Genomic DNA, 21,500 nt, shown 5'->3' with positions numbered 1-21,500 from the left:
CGACATGGAGGCGGCCAGCGCCAGCTCGGGGTGGACGCCGGGTGGAGGGACGGCAGTGATGAACGTGGCCGCGCAGGACGTCCGGAATCGGCTTCAAGCCCACGCTGCGACGCTGAGGAAGTATAATGACGAGTTCCTTGCGACGCGGGCGGCCATCTGGGTTAGTCTTCTTGTCTTTGCTTTTTTGATCTTGGTTTCTTCCGTGGGGGCGCGTCAGCGCACCCACTGGGTGTAGTCCCCGAGTTCCGAGTCGGCTGCTGAGCAGGCGGCTTGGAACTTCCTAGCGGGCCTTGTTTTGCTATTCTTGTTCTCATTCGCTCCTCTGACTGACTTGCAGGACTACCACAACCTCCGCGCGGCTGCCTTCAACTCCCAGGCTCGGGAGCTGACCCAGAAGACTGCTGACCTATCTGAGAGCCGGGGTAAGTGCTTCGTCTTTTATCTCACGTGGGGGCGCGTCAGCGCACCCACTGGGTGTCGTCCCCGAGATTCGGGCCGACTGCTGAGCAGTCGGGTCGGATCTTCCTTGACGACTTCTTCTTATTGCTTCTTTTTTCTCTGCCATCCCTGCAACGGCCAACGCCAGTCTAAGGGAGCAGCTGGGAGGGACTCAGGCCGCCCTCCGTGCTAAGGAGGCCGAGTTTGCCGCCTTGGCACAGGACCGTGACCGCCTGGCCAAGAGGTTGGCCGACCAGGAGGAGAGCCACAAGGCGGCCCTGAAGGCGGTGCGGGACAGCGAGTCCGCCCTCCAAGCCGAGTATGAGACAGAGGCGGCCAGCTGGGCCGAAGCGAAGCAGACGCTGATCAACGGCTATGGCCAGATCGAAGACTTGGTTGACGGTAGGCCGCCTTCCTCTTCGTCCTTTCTTGCGGCTTGCCGTTTTGGCTCGTTTTCTGACTTGGTGTTTTTCTCTTCTTTCTCTTTCTTCCTTGCACAGAGTACTTCCCTGGCTACTCTACCGCCGCCAACAAAGTCGTCGAGGCCCACCGCGAGGCACAAAGGCAGGCTGGCGCCGACATCGCACCAAACGCTTGCCGGTCCCTGGAGGAGCAGCTCTTGGCGATCCAGGTCCGCCTCCAGCCGGCTCATCGCCTGCTCCGCCGGCTTCAGCGTGTTGGGGCGCGGGTGTTGGCCGCTCTCTGGCCTGGTGAAGTGATTCTCCGCACCCCCAGTCGGACTGCCGACTGGCTGGAGGTGGCGGTCGGCCACTTCGAGGCCTGGAAGGCCTCGGCGGCTCGGTCCGGCGCCAGGCGGGCGCTGGAGTTCACCAAGGCCTGGTATCCCGGGCTGAGTCTGGACCAGCTGGCCACCTGGCGGCAGCAGGCCGACATGGAGCTGGAGCCGGCGCGGCCGGCTATCATCCGGCGGGCTTCGGCGATCGCCGACTACACCGACACCAGCGCCTTCGCTCCTGAGGTGGACGACAACGGTGTTGCCCAGCCAGAGGAGTGGTTCGGGCTGAACCCCGCAGACGGCGAAGACTCGGCGGAGGAGATCGACTCTAGCGACGAGGGCGAGGAGGAGGAGGAGGAGGGTGAAGACGCCGGGCCAGATGGTGGAGCGGCCGGTCAGCCTCAGCTTGACCGTGCCTCCAACAACAAGGCACGCGCGGGTGCACCGCCTGCAGCCGGCGATGATCAAGCCGAGACCCGCCAGCCGGCCACTCCTCCAGCCGGTGGCGCCGTCTCCACCGACCAACCCGGCTCCCACACCGCGCCCTTAGTCTAGTCTGCTGCCTCTATTTTCCTGTTTTGCCACTCTTGGAACATTATTTTGTTAGGTTTGCACAATTCCACCCACTGGGGGTGTATTCGAACTATGTTGATTGCCGGCCTATTGGGGGCCTTATGTGTAAATATGAATATGCATGCGTTTGCTTTCCCTTGTTCTTTGCTTTTCATCCTTCTGCTATTTCCTTTGCCGCCCTCCCTTGGTTGCCGCCTCCCCAGTCGGACAGTTGCTCTGCAATCTGTGGCTGGAGAAGTGCTTGGCCAGTTGGGAGGGCAAGTACTCTAGCTTTGTTGGATTATAGCGAAGTGTTTGGGAGGCCGGCCAGCCGGCTGTTTTGACAGCCAACAAGTGTGGTTGGAGGCCGTCTTTTCGTTATACAAGTTCGTTAGTCCTTAGCCGTTTTTCGTGTGGGCATCCTTTCTGCCTTTGGCTCTTGCTAGTCGGACAGTCAGTTCTTCGAGCTGCGACTTTCAACAAGGGAGGGCTCGGGAGCCGGCACACTACTTGTCTGACTTTAGGTAGAACTTTAATATAACTTAAGGCGGCCAGTCCCCGGGCCGACTAGTCGAACCCGGTGCCAGACAGAAAATCAAATGTAATAATACATTCATGAATATGACACTCGTCGTTCATAGATAAAGGAGGGCAGTCCCCGAGTGCTCCTCGGGGGGCCCTTTGTTTCGTACTTAATACAAAAAGGTAGCATGATACATACTACTTTCAACTGTAAAATCTTCTCAGGAGGTTCGCGTTCCATGGTCGCTCCGACTCCTTGCCGGAATCATCCCTCTTGCATGCTCTTGGTTTTTGTGCGTCGATCAGGTAGTAGGAGTCATTACAAAAAGGTTGCATGATACATACTGCTTTCAAATATAAAATCTTCTCAGGAGGTTCGCGTTCCATGGTCGCTCCGACTCCTTGCCGGAATCATCCCTCTTGCGTGCTCTTGGTTTTTGTGCGTCGATCAGGTAGTAGGAGTCGTTGCCTAGTGCCTTGCTGATGACGAAAGGGCCTTCCCAAGGGGCCGAGAGCTTGTGCTGGCCGGCTGTTGGCTGGATCAGCCGAAGCACAAGGTCGCCCTCTTGGAAAGATCTTGGCTTGACCTTGCGGTTGTGGTAACGGCGCAAACCCTGCTGGTAGATGGCGGACCGACTGAGTGCTAACAGCCGGCCTTCTTCCAGCAGGTCAACACCGTCTTCTCGCGCTTCCTTGGCCTCCGTCTCCGTGTACATGGTGACCCGAGGCGAGTCGAACTCGATGTCGGTTGGGATGACAGCCTCGGCACCATATACAAGGAAGAACGGAGTGAAGCCGGTTGACTTGTTAGATGTAGTACGCAGACTCCAGAGGACAGCCGGCAACTCATCGAGCCAGCAACCGGCCGATCGCTCCAGCGGCACGACCAGTCGGGGCTTGATGCCGGAGAGGATGAGTCCATTTGCTCGCTCGACCTAGCCGTTTGACTGCGGGTGGGCAACGGATGCTAAGTCCAGTCGGATACCCTGCGTCGTGCAGAAACGTGCCAGTGCTCCTTTGGCAAAGTTTGTGCCATTGTCGGTGATGATGCTGTGTGGCACACCGTACCGAGTAGTGATGTCGGCAATGAACGTCACGGCAATCGGCCCGTTCAGCTTCTTGATCGGCTTTGCTTCGATCCACTTGGTAAATTTGTCCACAGCGACAAGCAGATGTGTCAAGCCGCCGCGGGCTGTCTTGAATGGGCCCACCATGTCCAGCCCCCAGACGGCAAAGGGCCAGGTGAGGGGGATGGTCTTGAGTGCAGAAGTCGGCGGGTGTTGCTTGGAACTGAAGACTTGGCATCCTTTGCAGCTCTTGACTTTCTCTTTGGCATCTTCCAAAGCAGTCGGCCAAAAGAAACCGTGGCGGAAAGCTTTGGCCACAAGTGATCTTGAGGCTGCGCGGTGGCCGCATTCGCCTTGATGGATATCCTTGAGGATTGCCACACCTTTCTCTGGCTCGACGCAGCGCTGGAAGACTCCAGTGATGCTGCGCTTGACAAGTTCTCTGTTTATTATTGCATATGCTGCGGCTCGGTGTTGCACTAGTCTTGCCGAGATCTCATCAGTCGGCAGCTCTCTGTTGACTAGGAAGTTGAGGATGGGCTGGGCCCATGATGGAGCTGTGACTTCTTCTACTGTCAGTACGGCCACCGTGACTCGGGTGGGTGGGTTGGGTGGTGGGGAGTTGGAGTCGGCCACCGCTTCTTGTGTCCCTGCAGTCCCCGGGCCGACTCCTGCAGTCCCCGGGCCGGGTTCTGAAGTTCCCGAGCCGGTTGTGGAAGTCCCCGAGCCGCCTGCTGGGTTCCTCCAGTCGGGTCCGCGCTTTCGGGTCGTATGGTTGGACGGCTTCGCGCCACTGTGGAACTTGCACGGGGCATCGAGAGTCTGCTCGTAGGAGAAGGCCGGCTACCAAGCCGGCCTGCCGCCCTTCTTCTTGGGAGCAGGCCATTCTTCGGGCTGCTCATCTTCGACTGTGGCCACCTGCCGACTGGTGGAAGGCGACATAGGGGCCTTGCGCTTGTGGTCGTTCTGGTAGGGGCGCCGATTGGAGTCGCCAGCCGGTGTCTTGGGAGCCGGAGCGAGCACCTTCCCAGAAGCGTCCACTCGGAGCTCGGTCTTCATCGAGGAGTCGGCCGTGGCGTACTTATCCGCGATGATCAACAGCTCATCGAGGGTAGCCGGCTCGTCGCAGAGGAGTCGGTGCTTGAGGAGGGTGCCCTCTCGGCACCCGGCGGTGAAGTATTCGATGGCCTGAACCTCATGCACCCCCTCGCAGGAGTTGCGGAGCTCGGCCCACCGCGTGAGGTAATCACGGGTCGACTCGGTGGGCCCATGGACGCAGAGGGAGAGCTGGCGGGGCTTGGGAGGCCGCTTGTACGTGCTGGTGAAGTTTCGGACAAAGACTTCCGTGAAGTCCAGCCAGCTGTTGACGCTGTAGGGCTTGAGGCTATTGAGCCAGGTGCGCATCGTGCCTTGCAGCTTGAGGGGGACGTACTTCACGGCTACGCGCCTGTTGCCGTTGGCTATGCTGACGGCAGTAGAGTAGTCGATGAGCCAATCTTCCGGCTTCACAGAGCCGTTGTACTTGGGCGTGTCTCTAGGGAGCGAGAACCCTTTGGGGAAGGGCTCGTCGCGGATGCGGGGGCCAAAGCATGGCGGGCCGACATCATCTTCTTCTTCTAGTGCCAGGGATCGAGCCAGGCGGTCGATCCGGTGGCGGGCGTCGTTCTCGCCGACTCCTTCGCGGTGGCCTAGTCGGCCACCAAGAGTCGGATGCGTGACAGGTGGCGGGGTGGGATATCTCTCCCCTCGAGGCGGGGGAGGAGGCGGATTTCCTTGGCGCTCCACTGCTCGAGGGCGGCCTTCCGCGTCGCGCTCGATGGTGATCCGAGTCCGGCTGCGGCTAGCGACCGGCTCCTTGTCTTTCCTTGCACGGGTGCCGCTCGCAGTCGGCGACCGGGATGTCGCGGCATGCTCTCGGCGCGGGGGAGGACTCTCAGCGCGGGCGCCTTCTTCGTGCCGTTCTGGGGCCGCGTCGATCAGCTGCTGGATTCGCCTTGTCATGTAGGGGAGCTCATCGGCTCCCAGCCCATTTAGCTCTTCAGCGGCCGCCTGAGCGGCTCGCAGATTCTCGAGCGGGGTGGCGTAGACAGGGCGGTCTGCCCCCAGCATGCTGGTGATGGCCGCGTCGCGCTTCTGGACGAGGCCGGCTCGGCTCGGCCCGCCGTGAGGCGGCGTGCCAAAGGCAGCGCGGTCGACTTCGCGCTGGTGGGCCTCGGTGAGGCGTCTCATGGAGGCTATCTTCTGGCCTTCCGCGATGAGGGCGAGGCGGCGTGCCTCCAGGGTCTCGGCGTCGGCCTCAGCCGGGATGGGGACAGATAAGTCATGCATCGCCGCTTGTAGGGCGTCGTGGGCGTTCTCGCCCGAGTTGGTGACGTGGCCGATGACCAGCACTTCAGTGACAGCGCTACTGCCGCTGTCAGCTCGAGGGAGAGGGTCATCGAAGACCACCACGTCGGAGGGGTAGGCGTCGAGCGATGCCGTGTCGGAGTCGACAAGCATCGGGTCGGTGGAGCCGACCGTCTCCAAGTCTACAGCAGGCTCGCTGGAGACGTGAAGTTCGTCGAGGAGGCTGACAAGGCGGCTCTCGGGGTAGTCCGTGCCCGCATCGGACGCGGGCTCGTTGGAGATGCGAGTCTTGCCGAGCAGATCGGCGAGGCAGCTCGCCGCGCAGGCGCCGTCGACGCCTTACAACGCGTCGGGGCAAACGCCATCGGGTGCAGCAGGCTGGCTGCGCTCGCGGGGGAGAAAAAGGGTTCCCGTCCAGAACAGATCTCCGGACGACGGTGCACCTGGCCCCACGGTGGGCGCCAAATGTCGGGTGGTAGGTGCGACATATGCCAACGGGTGGCTTATCGTTGTGGGAGCCAGTAAGACGTCGCCGGTGCCTGGAAACGGGATGAGGCGAAGACATGCACGCCGGCGAATCTTACCCAGGTTCGGGGCTCTCCGTGGAGATAACACCCCTAGTCCTGCTCTACGGGGTCTCCGCATGATCACTAGATCAACACAAGTAGCTACAAGTGCTCCTTGAGCTGTCGGGTTAGAGGGAGAAGAAGGGCAAGGCTAGCTCTCCTTTCCTCTCTATGTGGTGTGTGTAATTCTCTGAGACCAACCCTTTGCATGGGTGCCCCGGGGGGTTTATATAGGCCTACCCCCCAGGGGTACAATGGTAATCCGGCTAGGCGCGGGTCCCAGCCGTCAGTGTCTATGCTCGCCGGCTTCTCCGCCGGCCATTGGGGCCCGCCGACTGGTGGGTCCCGCCGGCTGTCGGCCTCTTGGTCGACAGGCCGGCCCCACCGCTTGGGGGTCTTGTCGGCGGCTAGTTACTGTTGCCTCGCCCCTGATGACGAGGGCTATGTCGAGTTAAGCGTGGCTACAGCGCCGCCGCCTTGCTATTGGGAGCCGGCTACACCCCTGGCCGCCTAGGGGAGGTCGGGCCGCCTTCGGGCGTCTCTCTGGCTAAGGGGCCCGCCGCCAGCGGGCCGTACTGGTGCCTGTCGTGGGTGACGTTGAGGTCAACATGGCTACAGTGCCGCGCCGGACGGGAGATGGCTGACCCGTACGGCGTCCTGTGACCATGCCTGCTTCGGGATTCGGGGGTAGTGGGCCGTACTGCGGCCGTGCCCCGTCTTATCACCATTATGTGGATGCAGTCTTGGTGGGTGCGGTCTTGGCCGGCTTCTGGGAGTCGGCATTCTTCATGGCTGGCTTCTGGGAGTCGGTCCTCTTGGGGCCGGCTTCCTGGAGTCGGCCATCTCGTAGCTTTCTTGGGGAAGGTTTCTGAGACTGGGTCGCCTTCTGGGAGTCGGCCCTGGGGATAGCCGGCCGAGGGAAGGTGGCCCTATGCTTCGTATGCTTGAAGGCTTGAATGGCCTGATAATTTTTTGAAGAGCCAGGGGGAGTCGGTTAGGCTACCCGTGGCCATTTACTCCGACAAATCTGCATTCCAAATGGCCGCCACGTGCTTAGTGGAATCCACATAATCACTTGAGGGCTCGACACCATATTGATAGGTGCTTTGCGTCGTTGTGAGGTAGAGCCGTGGAGCGGCGGTGCCTTGGCGGGGAGATCTACCCCTGGCGGCCCCGACAAGCCTGCCGGGGAAGTCTTGAATTCGTCCGTGGGATTGTCTCGACCCGGCAAGGGAGGCCTTCCCAATGTGATGCTCTTCTGTCTAGTTTTGTCTTGGTCTTCTCGATCCGCTCTTTGATCCCACTAAGAGCTGCTTCTCTGTCTTGGCCTCGCTTTGGGAGTTAGTGTAGCTATTCCTTTGCCAATACGCCTGTGTACAAGTCTGAATAGCAAACGTAAATGTTTGTTGTACCGACAGGAGCCCCCGGGCCTAGCCCATATGTGTTGCCAAGCATCGTCGGGGTAGGCCCCAACAAGTACACAGGCGAGCACTTTGGCATGAGTTGCGATGCGATTTCCTTCTTCCTTGATGTTTTCCTTGCTTCTTCATTAACCTGTAACTAAAACGGTTTCCAGTTTTCCCATGCATCCTACGATAACGACGTGGGATGACTTTAAGCCAGGACACGTGGGTTGCGAACACCCCATGTTCACGGGGCGGTAACTGCTATTTTACCCATCCCACCACCTTTGTCCTTTCCACCATGTACTCTGCATGCATTACGCTGGGTTGGTGGCGGGCGCGGGAATGAGTGCCATGGCAGAAAACCCAGCGCCGTGGATAGGCATATGAGGGCGGCTGTTGATTCCAGGTTTCATCAGTGGCACAGACGGAACAGATTGGTGGAGTGGTGTGGTTGCCTCATAGGTGGTAAAGAGCCATCCCCCGGCCATGCTATCCTATAAAAGGAGGTCTGGGCGAGGGGTTCATGCCCACACGCATCTCCTTCTTCTTCTCCTCGCATCCCTCTTCCACTATGGTGAGGGGAAGAGGACGTGGTAGGACACCAGTAACGGCAACGAGGGCTTCTACTTGATAGCGCCTCCCCCTTGCTGGAGATGCAGGGGCAGAGTCCAGCGCTCGAGGTGGCGCGGTAGGATGAGGGCGCGGCCATCGTGGCGCTCGGGGCCGAGGAGGGCATGGCGGTGCTTAGATCACTCCTCCTCCAGCCGCCCTGGCCCCGAATGAAGTCCATGACGGCGAGTAGCCGTTGGAGTTCATCGTCAAGCTGTGCGGGCCTCCGCGCAACTGCCTTCGACTTCCCACTCCTTTCGCAGGGTGATGGAGGAAGAACAACCACCAAGATTGAGGTTACACATGAGGGGTTGCTGTAATGGCAGCATGCGGGCGGACGTGGAGTTCCCCGCACCTCATGTCATGCTTCTTCGGCGTGGCTGGAAAACCTTTGCTCGTGCCGGGGCATGTTCTCCATTTCAAATTAATGGATGCGACCCTGCTCTCCATGAAGGTCTTTGGGCATTCAGGTGCTCGCTTAGATTGCTGTGTGGAGAGCTTGACCGACGATGAAAGCTCCTCCTCGAGCGACAACGACCAAGAGGACAGTGTCGGTGAAGACGGCGGTGCCGAGCGGGAGGACGGCGGCTCGAGCTCTAGCTAAGCGCCGGTCGCACCATCACTGTCAGCAAGGCGCCAGCGGCACCATCATTTGCACCAGCATCTTCTTCCCCCGGGGTGTTGGGTGTGGATGCCTTCTCCTCCTCTAGCAGTCTTCCAGTTGGGTCTCGGCAGGCTTCCTCGTGGGCTCCGGCTTCGTCTGCCCTGCCGGTGTCCATCCAGTCGTGTCCCGCTGGTCCTGGCGGTGGTGACCTGGGCATCGCCTAGCCGCTCTCTCCGTCCGTCGTCTTCGCCCCCGCCCCTCCCGATCTTGTCAGGCTGCGTCCCGCGGGCCCTAACGGGGTCAGGCTGGGCTTCTGCCCAGGCACTCCTTTTGCCGTCTTCACCTGCCACTGTATCCCCTAGGAGGAGAGGGACAATAAAGGGATTATATGGCACTTATCTTCTTTCAATCTAAAACATGTAGGCATTTGCCAAACTTTAGTCTTAAATATGTAATCTTTTTCATCCATATTTGTACCCTGCATGGTCTATACTTGTCTATCCACGCATTAATGAAAAAAGATATGTTTTCCAGGTACTTGTGCATGTATCTTATCCATGCAGAGGAGTGACTCCTCTATACTTTCAAGTAAACAAGGTTCTCCGGCAAGCTATCTTGTCGGTTCCTTCCGTTGCCGCCGCAAGGCTTTGCCCGGTGGGCTCAGGACCGTGGACGGGAACCGGCCCCTTGTCAAACCCTCTCTGTCAAATGCCACTGCGACCAGCCCGACCGAAGTAACCTTTGAATCAAAGGATGGGAGCACAAATGTTTCCAAGGCGACAATGTTTTTCTACGCCCAAGTTTTTCCCTTACAGAGGTACACTATGGATATCTTAAAGAGAACTTATCTGTTTTGCATTGTCGAGGATCGAAATGCAAGCTCATTCTTACTTCTCCACTTTGGGATTGTATCCACGGCAGGGGACCTGTAGTTAGTACAGGGGTAAAAATAGTAGCATACGACCCTTTCTAAACGGTCATGGCAAAGCTAAGATAGAATAAACATGCATGTAAGTTTTTAGGTGCCGCCGCTTCGTTTTATTATCTATGCATAGGGTCTGCGCCTGGCTTTGTACAAAGGGTTACATGCGCATCGGCAAGGCTTGTACAAAAGGTGGATGCCAGGAACTGAGCCCGGCAACTACGCCTTATGGGTACAACTTACGAAGATGCTCAATATTCCATGAGTTTTGTACTTTAGTGCCATCTTCGGTCTCCAGACGGACTGCGCCAGGTATGGTGACTTGCACTACCCGGTAAGGGCCTTCCCACTTTGGCGTCAACTTGTTCGAAACCTTGGCGGATTGAACGCTCCTAAGGACAAGGTCACCTTCCTCAAGGCTCTGGGCATGAATCTTGCGGCTATGATAGCGGAGCAAGGCTTGCTGGTAGCGTGCAGCACGCACAGCAACCCACAGACAATCTTCCTCGAGGAGCACGACATTGTCATGCCGGTGCTGCTCTTGCTCTACTTCATCGTAGGCAAGTACTCTAGGTGAACCGTATATGAGTTCCGTGGGGACACTGCTTCTGCCCCATAGACTAGGGAGAAGGGAGTCTGGCCGGTGGCTTGATTTGGTGTCGTACGGAGGGAACAAAGAAGCACCGGCAGCTCGTCGATCTAGCGTCTGCTGCACTTTTGCAGCCTATCAAAAGTTCTGGTTTTGATTCCATGCAGCACTTCAGCATTCATCCTCACAACTTACCGATTGCTCCGGGATGAGCAACAGAAGCAAAAGGAGACCTTGCTTCCAAGGTTTTGGATGTACTGCATGAAGGCGCGGCTCGTGACTTGGGTGCCACTATCAGTGATTAGCCTGGCGGGAACTCCAAATCTGTACACCAATCCTTTCATGAACTTGATAGCTGATTGTGCGGTCACCTTCCTCACTGGCTCCACTTCCGACCACTTTGTAAACTTGTCTATGGTGACGTACAAGAATTCAAAGCCCCCGGTAGCACGGGGGAAGGGGCCCAAGATGTCGAGGCCCCAGACTGCAAATGGCCAGGAAAAAGGTATCGTCTGGAGAGTTTGAGCTGGTTGATGAATGTTCTTGGAATTGAACTGCTAGGCTTCACATCTGGTGATTAGCTCGATCACATCTTGGAGGGCCGTGGTCCAGTAGAAACCTTGTCGGAAAGCTTTCCCAGCCAAGGCTCTTGATCCAATATGGGAGCCACACACACCCTTGTGTATCTCTACCAATAGTTCTAGCCTCTTCCTGGAAAATGCACTTCAATTTCACACCGTTTGGCATCCTTCTGTATAGAGTGTCATCGACAAACTGGTACATACTAGACTGTCGGGCTACTCTTTCAGCCTCTTCTTGCTCTTTGGGAAGGTGTCGTGTTTGAAGGTATTGAACTACGTGTCGTGCCCAAGTTGGAGCCTGAGGCTCAACAACAAGGACCAATGGCACCTCCTCATTCATGGGAGCGCTCACCTCGACTGCAAGAACCTGCGGTTCCGGGGGAGAGTGGAACTCACCAACCGAAGTGGAGAGGTTCTCGCCAGCCTCTCTTCTAGCGGCCTCGGGAGACTCTGCCGGGAGATACTTCCCGGAGTCCAACTTCCTCTCTTTTCTGGCCATCGTCGATGGATATACTGAAGGTTGAGTCAGGTGGAGCAAAAAAGTTCCTGGTTCCACAGGAAGCTTTTGTGCAGCGCATTTTGACAAATGATCGGCGATGTTGTTTTCCGCACGCGGCACGTGCTCTATTTGCAATCCATCAAAATGCTTGTCCAGCTTTCTCACTTCTTCAACATAGGCTTCCATCAATGGGCTTTGGTAATCCTTATTGACTTGTCTCACCACAAGTTGGGAGTCTCCACGGATGATTAACTTCTTGATTCCCATTTCCACTGCGATCCTGAGCCCGATAAGGAGCCCTTCGTATTCAGCAGTGTTGTTGGTGGCCTTCTCCCATAGGAAGTGCATTTGAACCACATACTTGAGGTATTCTCCGATGGGTGCAACAAGAAGCATGCCAGCTCCAGCACCTTGCAATGAGAAAGCACCATCAAAATACATGATCCATTCCTGAGGCGTTTCCTTGCCGGGAATAACTAACTCTGGTATTTCTTCGTCTGGAGTGGGTGTCTATTCTGCAATGAATTCCGCTAAGGCCCTAAATGGTTGAGGTACTTTCATACTTCAGGCGAAAACTTGATAGCTCTAGTGCCCATTCAACTATCCTGCCAGTGGCTTCAACGTTCCTTGGTATGCGCTATAGTGGAAAACGGGTAACAACTGTGATCTCATGGGCTTGGAAGTAGTGGCGTAGTTTCCTCGAGGCCATGATGAGGCCGAAGATCAAATTTTGCACTCCAGAATACCTTGACCTAGCCCCCTGCAACAGGGAGCTCACAAAGTATACTGGTCGTTGCACCACGTTCTTCCTTGCCACGGTCTTGGAAATGCCTTTGCTACGTTGCTCTGCTTCCCCTTGATCTATGTGTGACCTTGCCGTGACTGGCCCAGTTTTATCTCCCGAAGGGACAATTGTTGCAGCTGCTTCCTCATCCACTTCTCGCTGCGCCACCAGCGCTGCACTAACCACTTGGTTCATTGCTGCTAAGTATAGCAGCAACGCCTCTTGTGGCATAGAGCGACTAAGGTGGGAGCAAAGGAAAGGTATGCTTTCAGGTCTCGCAGTGCAGCTTCTATCGGATTCACGGCTCCGCAGACCCAAGAAAGGTTCGAACTCTGGGGCATGTGCGAAGAACTCAACCTCTCCGGCCAACCAGCTTGTCGCCCCACGGCCTAGCTCGATGAACAAGGAAGAAGGTGGACACGGCAGTTTACCAAGGTTCGGGCCACCTTGCGGTGTAAAACCCTACTCCTGTTTTGTGGTGGATTGGCCTCACCAGGGGCTGAGGATGAACTAGTACAAGGGATGAACAACCTCGCGAGGTCTGCTCTGGTGAGGGAATCAGTCGATCCCTTCTACGGTGGTGGCTAATCTAGACTTGTAGTGGCCTCGGTCCTCTTCCCGCAAAACGTAGGCGGGAAGGGATCCCACAGTGGCCAATCTGAAAGGGGACAAGCAGTACATCTTATCCCGAAGAATGGTGGTCTTTGCCTGCAAAGCTTCTGAACATAACACTGCGGTGGGCTCAGCGAAGACATCCGTCCTGCCATCCTAGCGGTCTTGGTCTTGTTGCACTGGAATGGAAACCTTTGCTAGATTCCTCGAGAACCCATGCATGTCCTTGCCTCCCTAGCGCCAAAGAGGAAACTGCCTCCTCTGCGCCCACTGGCGCCCACCTGGCCTTGGCCGTCATGGCTTGCGCACAACCTCATGAGTTCGGGCACCTGCATAGAAATCTCCGCTCCTCAGGAGGCCGCCTGGGAAGGACGCTCCCTCCAGAGGTCTTGGTGTCGTCCGCCTCGTGAGGCTTGGCCCATCGCGAGGGTCTTGTCTTGATGGTCTTGTAGGCGGGCCATACCAGGGCATCAATGGTGCCATGCCGTGGGCTGCAGGTAGGCAAGTCTGGGTACCCTGGTTCTGAGAACACCAACAGTAGCCCTCGGGCCCAACGCGCGCCCGGACTTGGCTTCGAGGCGAAGCCAAAGGGCAAGGGCGAAGCGCCGCAGGCCCCAATCGCCCGTGGTCCAGGCCGACGCGTGGCGCTTGATGGGACGTGGGCATCTCCGCTTCGCCAAGCCGCCTCGGCAACTGCCCAGGTTGACAAAAGACTGGCGCCCTCTACCGAGCCACCATTGCCGTCTCTACGCCTTGCTCCAGATCCCCTTTCTTCCAGCCGAGAGCATCTCCAGATCCGGCCTCATTCCTCGTCCCCCCTGCACCTCTTCCTCCAAGATGTCGTGAATGGCGTCCGTGAAGGCGAAGCCTGCCGCGCCGGCCGCGAGCTCCTCCTCTTCACATGCGCTGGCCCTCGGCACGTCCTCGATCACCAAGGAGAAGCACGTTGCCGCCGCGCTCTCGCTCACGGCGAGCGACGCCAAGGAGTGGAACAAGACCGTCCTCCTGGCCGGCTCCGCCGAGCAGAGGACCTTCGCACGAACAGTTTATCCCTTCTTCCTCCACAGCGTCTTTGCGGGGCTTGTCCCGCCTTTCTTCGGGTGGTTCACCATCGTCCTCGACCACTACCAGGTCCAGGCTCTGCATCTTCATCCCGAATCCATCCTCCTCCTGTCCATCTTCGCCTTTTACTGCAAGGCATTCGTGGGCATGCGGCCCTCCGTTCCGCTCCTCCGCCGCTTCTTCTACCTGGGGATGCACGATCCAACCCAGTGCTCCAGCTGTGTATCCTTTTCCGCGGTCCACAAGGGCAATGCGCTCATGAGGGCAGGGAAGAAGGTGGAGAACTTCCGGCGCTAGTGGGTCTTCATGGATGCCTAGGGCCTCAACATGCGGCTGGAATTACAAACCAAGCTGTCGGAGAAGCGTGATAGGTGGGGTCATGAGAAGCTCTCCGACCCCCGGGTGGCACCAGTCCCGAGGAAGATGATCGCAGACATGGATGCCGGGGCGCTAAAAGGGGGCATGCTTGTCAAGGAGTTCATGACGCAGTGCCTGCCCCACTCGAAGCGCACACGTGCCCAATGTGGGAGTTCAAGGGCGCAGAGGATGACATCCGGCTGTGCTCGGGGAGCTTGACGGGCGAGGAGCTGGACAAGGCCATGAACACCCTAGTCGAGGGGGAGCCGGGCTACCTCCTGGCGGCCTACATCCCGCTGTACCGCTGTGTCGACAGGGTGGCGCTGGTCGCGGCCATGCCCGTCTTCAACCATCTGGGGCTCGTGCCACCCGAGCTCCCCAATTCCTCGGTGTTGGTGTCTTCTCGCGACAACACCGGCGAAGAGGGTGAGGAAGACTCGGAGGCGATCGTGGACGATGTGGCGGAGACCTCTCCCCCGTCTCAGAGCGAGCTTCTCCGCGGACTCATAGATGTTGATGACGCCGTCGAGTCCCCGGCCGTGGAATCCCCACGCTCCACCGGGGTCGTCACGAGGTCCGGGGCCACTCCCCGGGCCCTGCGGGGGTCAGGCCAAATGACCCCAAAGAAGAGCGGGGTGGCGCCCCACTCTTGAGGCGGCGCCTCTGCCTCTACCGTCATCGCGGCACCGAGGCCTGCCGATGCGCGCCCCGCCAACCCCAAACACGCGGCAAAGTCCACAGCCAGGAAGATCGGAGGCGCCCCGCCCCGGTTGGGAAGAGGGCGTACATTACCCCTGATGAGTAAGTACCTTACCTTGTTTTTGTTTGTTGCCCTTGATACCATGCCCACAGTGCTCCCCTCCTGGTGACCAGGATGGGCATCATGGTGAAGAAGAGGAAGGCGGGACCCCGGAGGCGCCACCGCTCGCCTCTGCCGTGGCGGCTCTAGCGCAGAGGGAAGAGGTCGCTTCGCGCTCCCTTGCGACAGAGCGGCCCCCCATAGCACGGTGGTGGAACCTCATGAGGAGTCTAGCTCCGTGATCCAACAGGCTCCAGAGCCGCCCACCCCCATCGTACCCGCGGGGAGTTCAGAGGCTCCAGGGCCCCAAGCTGCCCTTGCTGCTGCGACGACGCCAGCCCACGTGTCGGTGCCGCCTCCTCCCTAGGCCCTTGTACTAGCGGACTGCGGCCCCCTCGTCAGGCCCGGGGCTCTACAGGAACCCTACACCACACTAGATCGGCTACGGACCAATCTCCGAGACGTCGACATGTGCCTGGTGATGGAACGCATGGGGCTTATCTCGGGGTGGCTCTAGGCCGACGCGTCCGCTAGGATGGCTTGGAGCCGGGCCGAGGCCGCCGCCGCAGAGAGCAATAAGGAGGCCAGTGAAGCCACGACGGCTCTTGACATGGCGCTGGCCGACGCAGCATCCGCCGAGGAGTGCTGCAATAAGGCGGAGGCTGGGCTGAAAGCTCTCCGCGAGGAGCAGGATGCCCACGGCCAACTACTTCAGCAGCGAGAGGAGGATATCAAGGCCCATGAAGCTACACTCACTGATCGCGTTGCCATGCTGGCCCAGGCGACCGCCGACTAAACCGTGGAGCGGGACTGCCTGGGCAAGCCGAAGGCGGAGGTAGACAAGGCCCGGGCGTTCGATGCCCAGCAAGTCTCCGAGGCATCAGTTCAGCTAGAGGCCAGGGAGATGACCCTTGCCACCGCCAAGAAGTCAGCGACTGTGGAACGAAAGACCTTCCTCTCCCTCGAGCTCAAGTCTCGCTAGTCGCTGCGCTCCATCTGCGGGGGAGGGTACGAAGAGCTGCTGGCGACCCCTGAGGACGGCTTCGTCAGGCTTTTGCCCAAGCTTGTTAAGGCGCTTGAGGACGTCGCCGCTGGAGTGGACTCCTGGGTGGAGGGGGAGTGCCGCTCACTCTTCACTGCGGCCGCGACGCACGTCTTCAGCCACCTCCACCTCCGGGACCCAGGCTTTGACCTCAGCGCACCGATCGAGCTAGTGGCTCTTGAGTCCCGCACCACTGCCGCTGAGGCCATGAAGGAGCAGGTGAACGCCCTACTAGGGAAGTTCCTTTGCGTCTCTGACCCCGAAGCCGTGAGGGAAGAGGCCAGCGGCAGCGAAGATGGAGGCAGCATCATCGATGATGGGCTTCCCAAGGCGAGCGGCAGCGGCGGCCAAGGCGACGGTGGCCCTTCTTCCTAGTTTGACCCTGCAACATTTATCGTGCCTCGTGGAGGCGTGAGAACTTCTGCTTAAATTTGTGGAACATTATGTTTTGTAATAACTTGCTGGAACTCCGTGATTTCCTTTTCGTGCTCGGTTTCCTTCCTGTTTATCTTAGTGTTCAGCATCGGCAGGGCCCGGCCCCACACATACCTCGACCGCCGTTGGGGCGTCCGGATCACTAGGACGAGGCCAAGGGGTGAGGGGCTACGTGACCAGTGAGACCCCTGAGTGGTGATGCTCAGGGGTCCCCCTTGACGTACGGACATACCTCATGAAGGAAACGTGAGCAACGTTCGAGTTAATCCAGAGCCCTCCATGCCTTTCCTCGCCAGCTTTTGCCTGGGAGGGACGCGAGAAGACTAGGTGCGAGAGACTTGGTGAGGTGGCCTGCGCTAGGACTGGCTGAGCGTAGGCCCCATGCCCAGCCCCCTTGCGCGGGCCTCCCATAGGGAAAAACTGCACGGTGGGGCCGTACAGCGAGGCTACAGGCCATCCTGAGGTTGTTGAAGCCACTAGGGTGCCCTTAGTTGTTTATTCACCAGTGTGGAGCATGGTTCTTCCACTTTAGCGTGGGCATAGCCGCTCCTCGACCATGTCGTCCGCCAGCGCGGAGCATGGGGCTTCCACATGTGCGTAGGCATAGTCGCTCCTCGACCATGTCGTCCGCCAGCGCGGAGCACGGGGATTCCACTGGTGCATGGGTGGGAGTTCCATCGGGGGGCTTCGGGGCGTGTATAGCCCCGTTCGTAAACGTGGCTAGCACAGCAGAACTGGAAGAGGTGTATATGGACACTCGTGAGCCAGCGCGGGACTCTCGAGGCCCTACCTCATGGTAGGTTGCGCCTATATTTTCAGCGCGCGGCGCTTGTAAGAAACCTGTGAGATGTTGAGGTGGCCTGCATCGAGTGAATCTCCGAAGGACATCGCATGAGAAGGCCAAACACCAACGACCCCAGGAGGTCACGTGAGCGGGGCCGGCCCGCCAGACAAAGCTCAGCCTTTGGGGTTATCGATGCTACAGGGACGGACCCGAGCACAGACGCCGTGTCCAGCCTTCTCATGCAACAATCCCAAAGAAAGACAACCGGCATGCGGCTTCCGCGGCGGTGAGGCACCGGGTCGCGCACCCTGACTCATCCACTTGCGATTACCTCATGCGAGAACAAGGCACCAAGGACCACGGGAGTTTACGTGCACGGGAGCTAGCCCGTGAGACAGAGCTCGGCCACTTGGGTTTAGCGACGCTGCAGGGACGGACGCGAGCACAGACACCGTGCTAGTCCTTAATCATGAGGCAGTTGTGGGCGGGCTCATGAGGGCGCGCAACATTCATGGTGGTGAAGCACCGGACATGCAGGTTGCAATGTTTAAGAAATTCATAAGAGGCGAAGCCAGTTCTGATACATGCGCAAAACGATACAGGCTGTAGGGGCGGGCCCTAACAGCTTGAGGATATTGCACCCCGAGGGGCAACCTCAACTGAACAGACCAAAAAGCCACCTTGCACCATCGTTGTAGAAGTGTTGGAGTAGCTAAAGACGCGCGCTGCACAGATCTCTCCTCACGAGCCAGCCGACTCCTGAGGCCCCGGAGGCTTCGGAGGTTCCGGCACCTCCTCCGTCAAGACCGCCTGGCGCCTGGCCTTCTGAGCCGCCAGGACACCCTGCATGTAGCACTGGTGCAAGACAGCCATGTTCAGCAGGTCAAACGACATGCGAACGTAGCTGTAGGGGTAGCCCCCAATCCGGCCGACATGGGACGGCCAGAAGAGCTCCTGAAAAGCAGCCCTATTGAGGCCTGGGATGTTGACGCAGACGCGCAGCTCGCCACCCATGGTAGGGGCAGTAGCTGCACTGGATGGTGCGGGGCGACGCTCGCCACTCATGGCTTGCGGCTCCTGAAGCTCCTCGATTGCCTTGGTGATGAACTCCTGAGCGCCTGACGCCTCGCGCCCTACGCCTAACTCACGGAGGCGTGCGTCAAAACACGTCCCCACGTGGTGCTCGAATGCCTCCCTCGTGACGCTGGTCAGGTCAGAGGCCCTCGAGAGGAGAGCCCCCGAGCCTGCCCTAAGAGAGGCGCCGGGCGCACCTTCCGATGTGAGAGGGAAAGGCGCCCCAGCGGTGGGCGTAGGGCCTGAAGCATGATCGTCGGGTGCCCCAGCCTCCAGACAGCCCCTTGGGAGGAGCTGCTTCTTCTTCTTGGGGATGGCCTCAGGAGGCAGGATCGCACCCTCGCCATCTGAGTTCTCGGCTTCCGCGGCCTGGTAGGCGCGCTTGAGGGAGCACACCGCATCCTTTCGTCGCAAGCGACTGTGATGGTACCGCTACTTCCTGTCATCTTGACGACATTGTAGCCGTGGTGAGTAGCTGCCATAAACTTGGCGAGGTCCGGATACCCGAGGATGGCGTTGTATGGGAGGCGAATGTGGGCGACGTCGAAGTCAATGAGCTCTGTGTGGTAGTTGTCGCGCTTGCCGAAGGTGACCGGGAGGCGTATCTACCCTAGGGGAACGATGGAGTCGTCGGTCACTCCTGAGAAGGGCTTGGTGGGGAGGAGTTGGTCGTAGGGCACCTGGAGCGTCTTGAATGTCTCGACGGAGTGAATATTGAGCCCCGGGCCACCATCGATGAGTGTTTTGGTGATGAGGATGTTGCTGGTGGTTGGCACGCAGAGCATCGGGAGCGCGCCAACGGCGGCTGAGCACTTGAGCTGGTCCATAGAGTCGAAGGTGATGGCGTGCTTGGACCACCTGAGGGGACACGCCGCCTCAAGCTTGGGAAGGGTCGCGTTCACCTCACGAGCGAACTGCTTGAAGATGCGATGAGAGGCAGGAGCCTGTGCGCCACCCAGGATGCAGGCGATTGCTCGAGGCTCTTGGAAGCCCCTAGCCCCATCATCTTGGCGGTTGTCATCGTTCCTCCTTGGCGGCGGTGGCGGCGGAGGGAGGCCGGCATTGCCCTGAGGAGGGTCCTCACGATGCTGGTCATGCCAGGGGCCATCACGAGGCTGGCCCTGCCAGCGGTCCTCACGAGGCTGATCACACCAGTCCTGCCGAGGGTCGCGGTTGTCCCAGCAGCCTCCACCACGGCCTCATCTATGGCCGTAGCCACGGTCGTTACGCTTGGGACGGCGGCCAAGGCGCCCTTCATGGATTGCCCTGAGCTCCTGGCAGTTGTTAGTGTTGTGGCTGTGGACGTTGTGGAAGATGCAGAACGGGCAGCTGCCCCTGGGAGGCTCATCGAGGTCACGGCCGCACTTAATCTCGGGCTCTGCGGCCAGCATGGCGGGGCCCTTGCGCTTCACTTCCTTAGCCTTGGCCTTCTTGTCTTCAGGATCGACCTCCGGGAGCTCCAGGAGGGAGAGGCGCCCTTCTTCTGCCCTCGCGCACCTGGTCGCCATGTTGAACATCTCCAGAGCCGAACACAGATCCTCGTGTATGCCGAGCTCCTCCATCATCTTGACAACCCAGGCGCCATCAGAGAACACCAAAATGATACCCTCGTCCGACACCTTTGGGATCTTGAGGCGAACGCTCATGAAGGGTTGTATGTACTTGTGCAAGGTTTCCCCCGGCTGCTGCTTTATGCACCGCATGTCGCCTGCTGTAGGGGCGCGGTCGCGAGTGGCCTGGAAGTTAGTGACGCAACGCTCGTGTAGCTCGTCCCAGGAGGAGATTGACCCCACCGGGAGGTTCATGAGCTAAGAATGCGCGCCATCCTTGAGGGCCATGTCGTCGACATGAACTTGTCGTCACTGTTCGCCGCCTCGATGCTCAGCTCATAGAGCTGGAGGAACTCAGCGGGGTCGGGTGCCGTCATAGCATGGAAGCAGATCCGGCTTGAACTTGTCAGGCCACACGACGCGGCGCAGCTCCGGGTTGAAAGCACGGCAGCCTGCCGCACTCACAGGGGACGGTCGCATGGGGGAGCGCGCCACCGCCTCTGGCAGCACACGGTCTTGGCGCGGCGGTGCTGGGAGCGCGCGCGCCTCGGCCTGCGGCCGCTGCACCACCTGGCAGATTTCCTCATCATGCGCGGGCGCCCTGCATGGCGGGTCGCGCTGGGGTGCCTCACGCCTGGGCTCAGGGTCCGCACCGCGCAAAGGAGGAGGAGGAGGCGCGCCATGAGCCACGTCGCCCGCCAGGGACGACGTGAACGGGACGGTGCTGGGGCTTCTCCGACGGCGTTGACGAGCTCGGCGATGCCGCCAAGCCAGTCGTTGGCCGGACGGTAACGCAGAAGCTCGCGCGTCGTGAGCAGCGCAGCCTGCACGTTCACCGGCCCGCGACGAGCATGAGAAGACGATGCCATGGCTGGAGTGGGTGATGGAGTTGCGGTGCGGCCGTCGCGCCGTGCGGATGGTGGCAGCGACGAGTCCTGCTGCTCACGAGCATCGGGGTGAGTGGCGGCGTTAGCCACCGGGGAGGTGGTGCGGCGAGGAACGCCGTTGCCCACGGCTACCGTCTGGGCGACACGAGCGGCCCAGCGCTCGGCACGAACACGGCGAGCGTCGGCCATAGGAGCAGTGGAACGGTGGTGGAGGGAATGGTGGAAGAGAGGCTTCGACACACCCCTAGCTGGCGCGCCAAATGTCAGATTCAGGGCTCCACAGACCCAAGAAAGGTTCAAACTCTGGGGCATGTGCGAAGAACTCAACCACTCCATCCGACTGGCTCGTCGGCCCACGGCCTAGCTCGATGAACAAGGAAGAAGGTGGACACGGCAGTTTACCTAGGTCCGGGCCACCTTGCGGTGTAAAACCCTACACCTACTTTGTGGTGGATTGGCCTCACGAGGGGCTGAGGATGAACAACCTCGCGAGGTCTGCTCTGCTGAGGGAATCAGTCGATCTCTTCTACAGTTGTGGCTAATCTATACTTATAGTGGCCTCGGTCCTCTTCCCCCAAAACGTAGGCGGGAAGGGATCCCACAGTGGCCAATTTGAAAGGGGACAAGCAGTACATCTTATCCTGATGAAAGGTGGTCTTCGCGTGCAAAGCTTCTGG

The sequence above is a fragment of the Aegilops tauschii genome, chromosome 1, assembly GCF_002575655.3.
Source record: "Aegilops tauschii subsp. strangulata cultivar AL8/78 chromosome 1, Aet v6.0, whole genome shotgun sequence".
Taxonomy (NCBI): Eukaryota; Viridiplantae; Streptophyta; class Magnoliopsida; order Poales; family Poaceae; genus Aegilops; species Aegilops tauschii.
The sequence above is the reverse complement of the archived record's forward strand: the minus strand, read 5'-3'. Positions refer to the sequence as shown.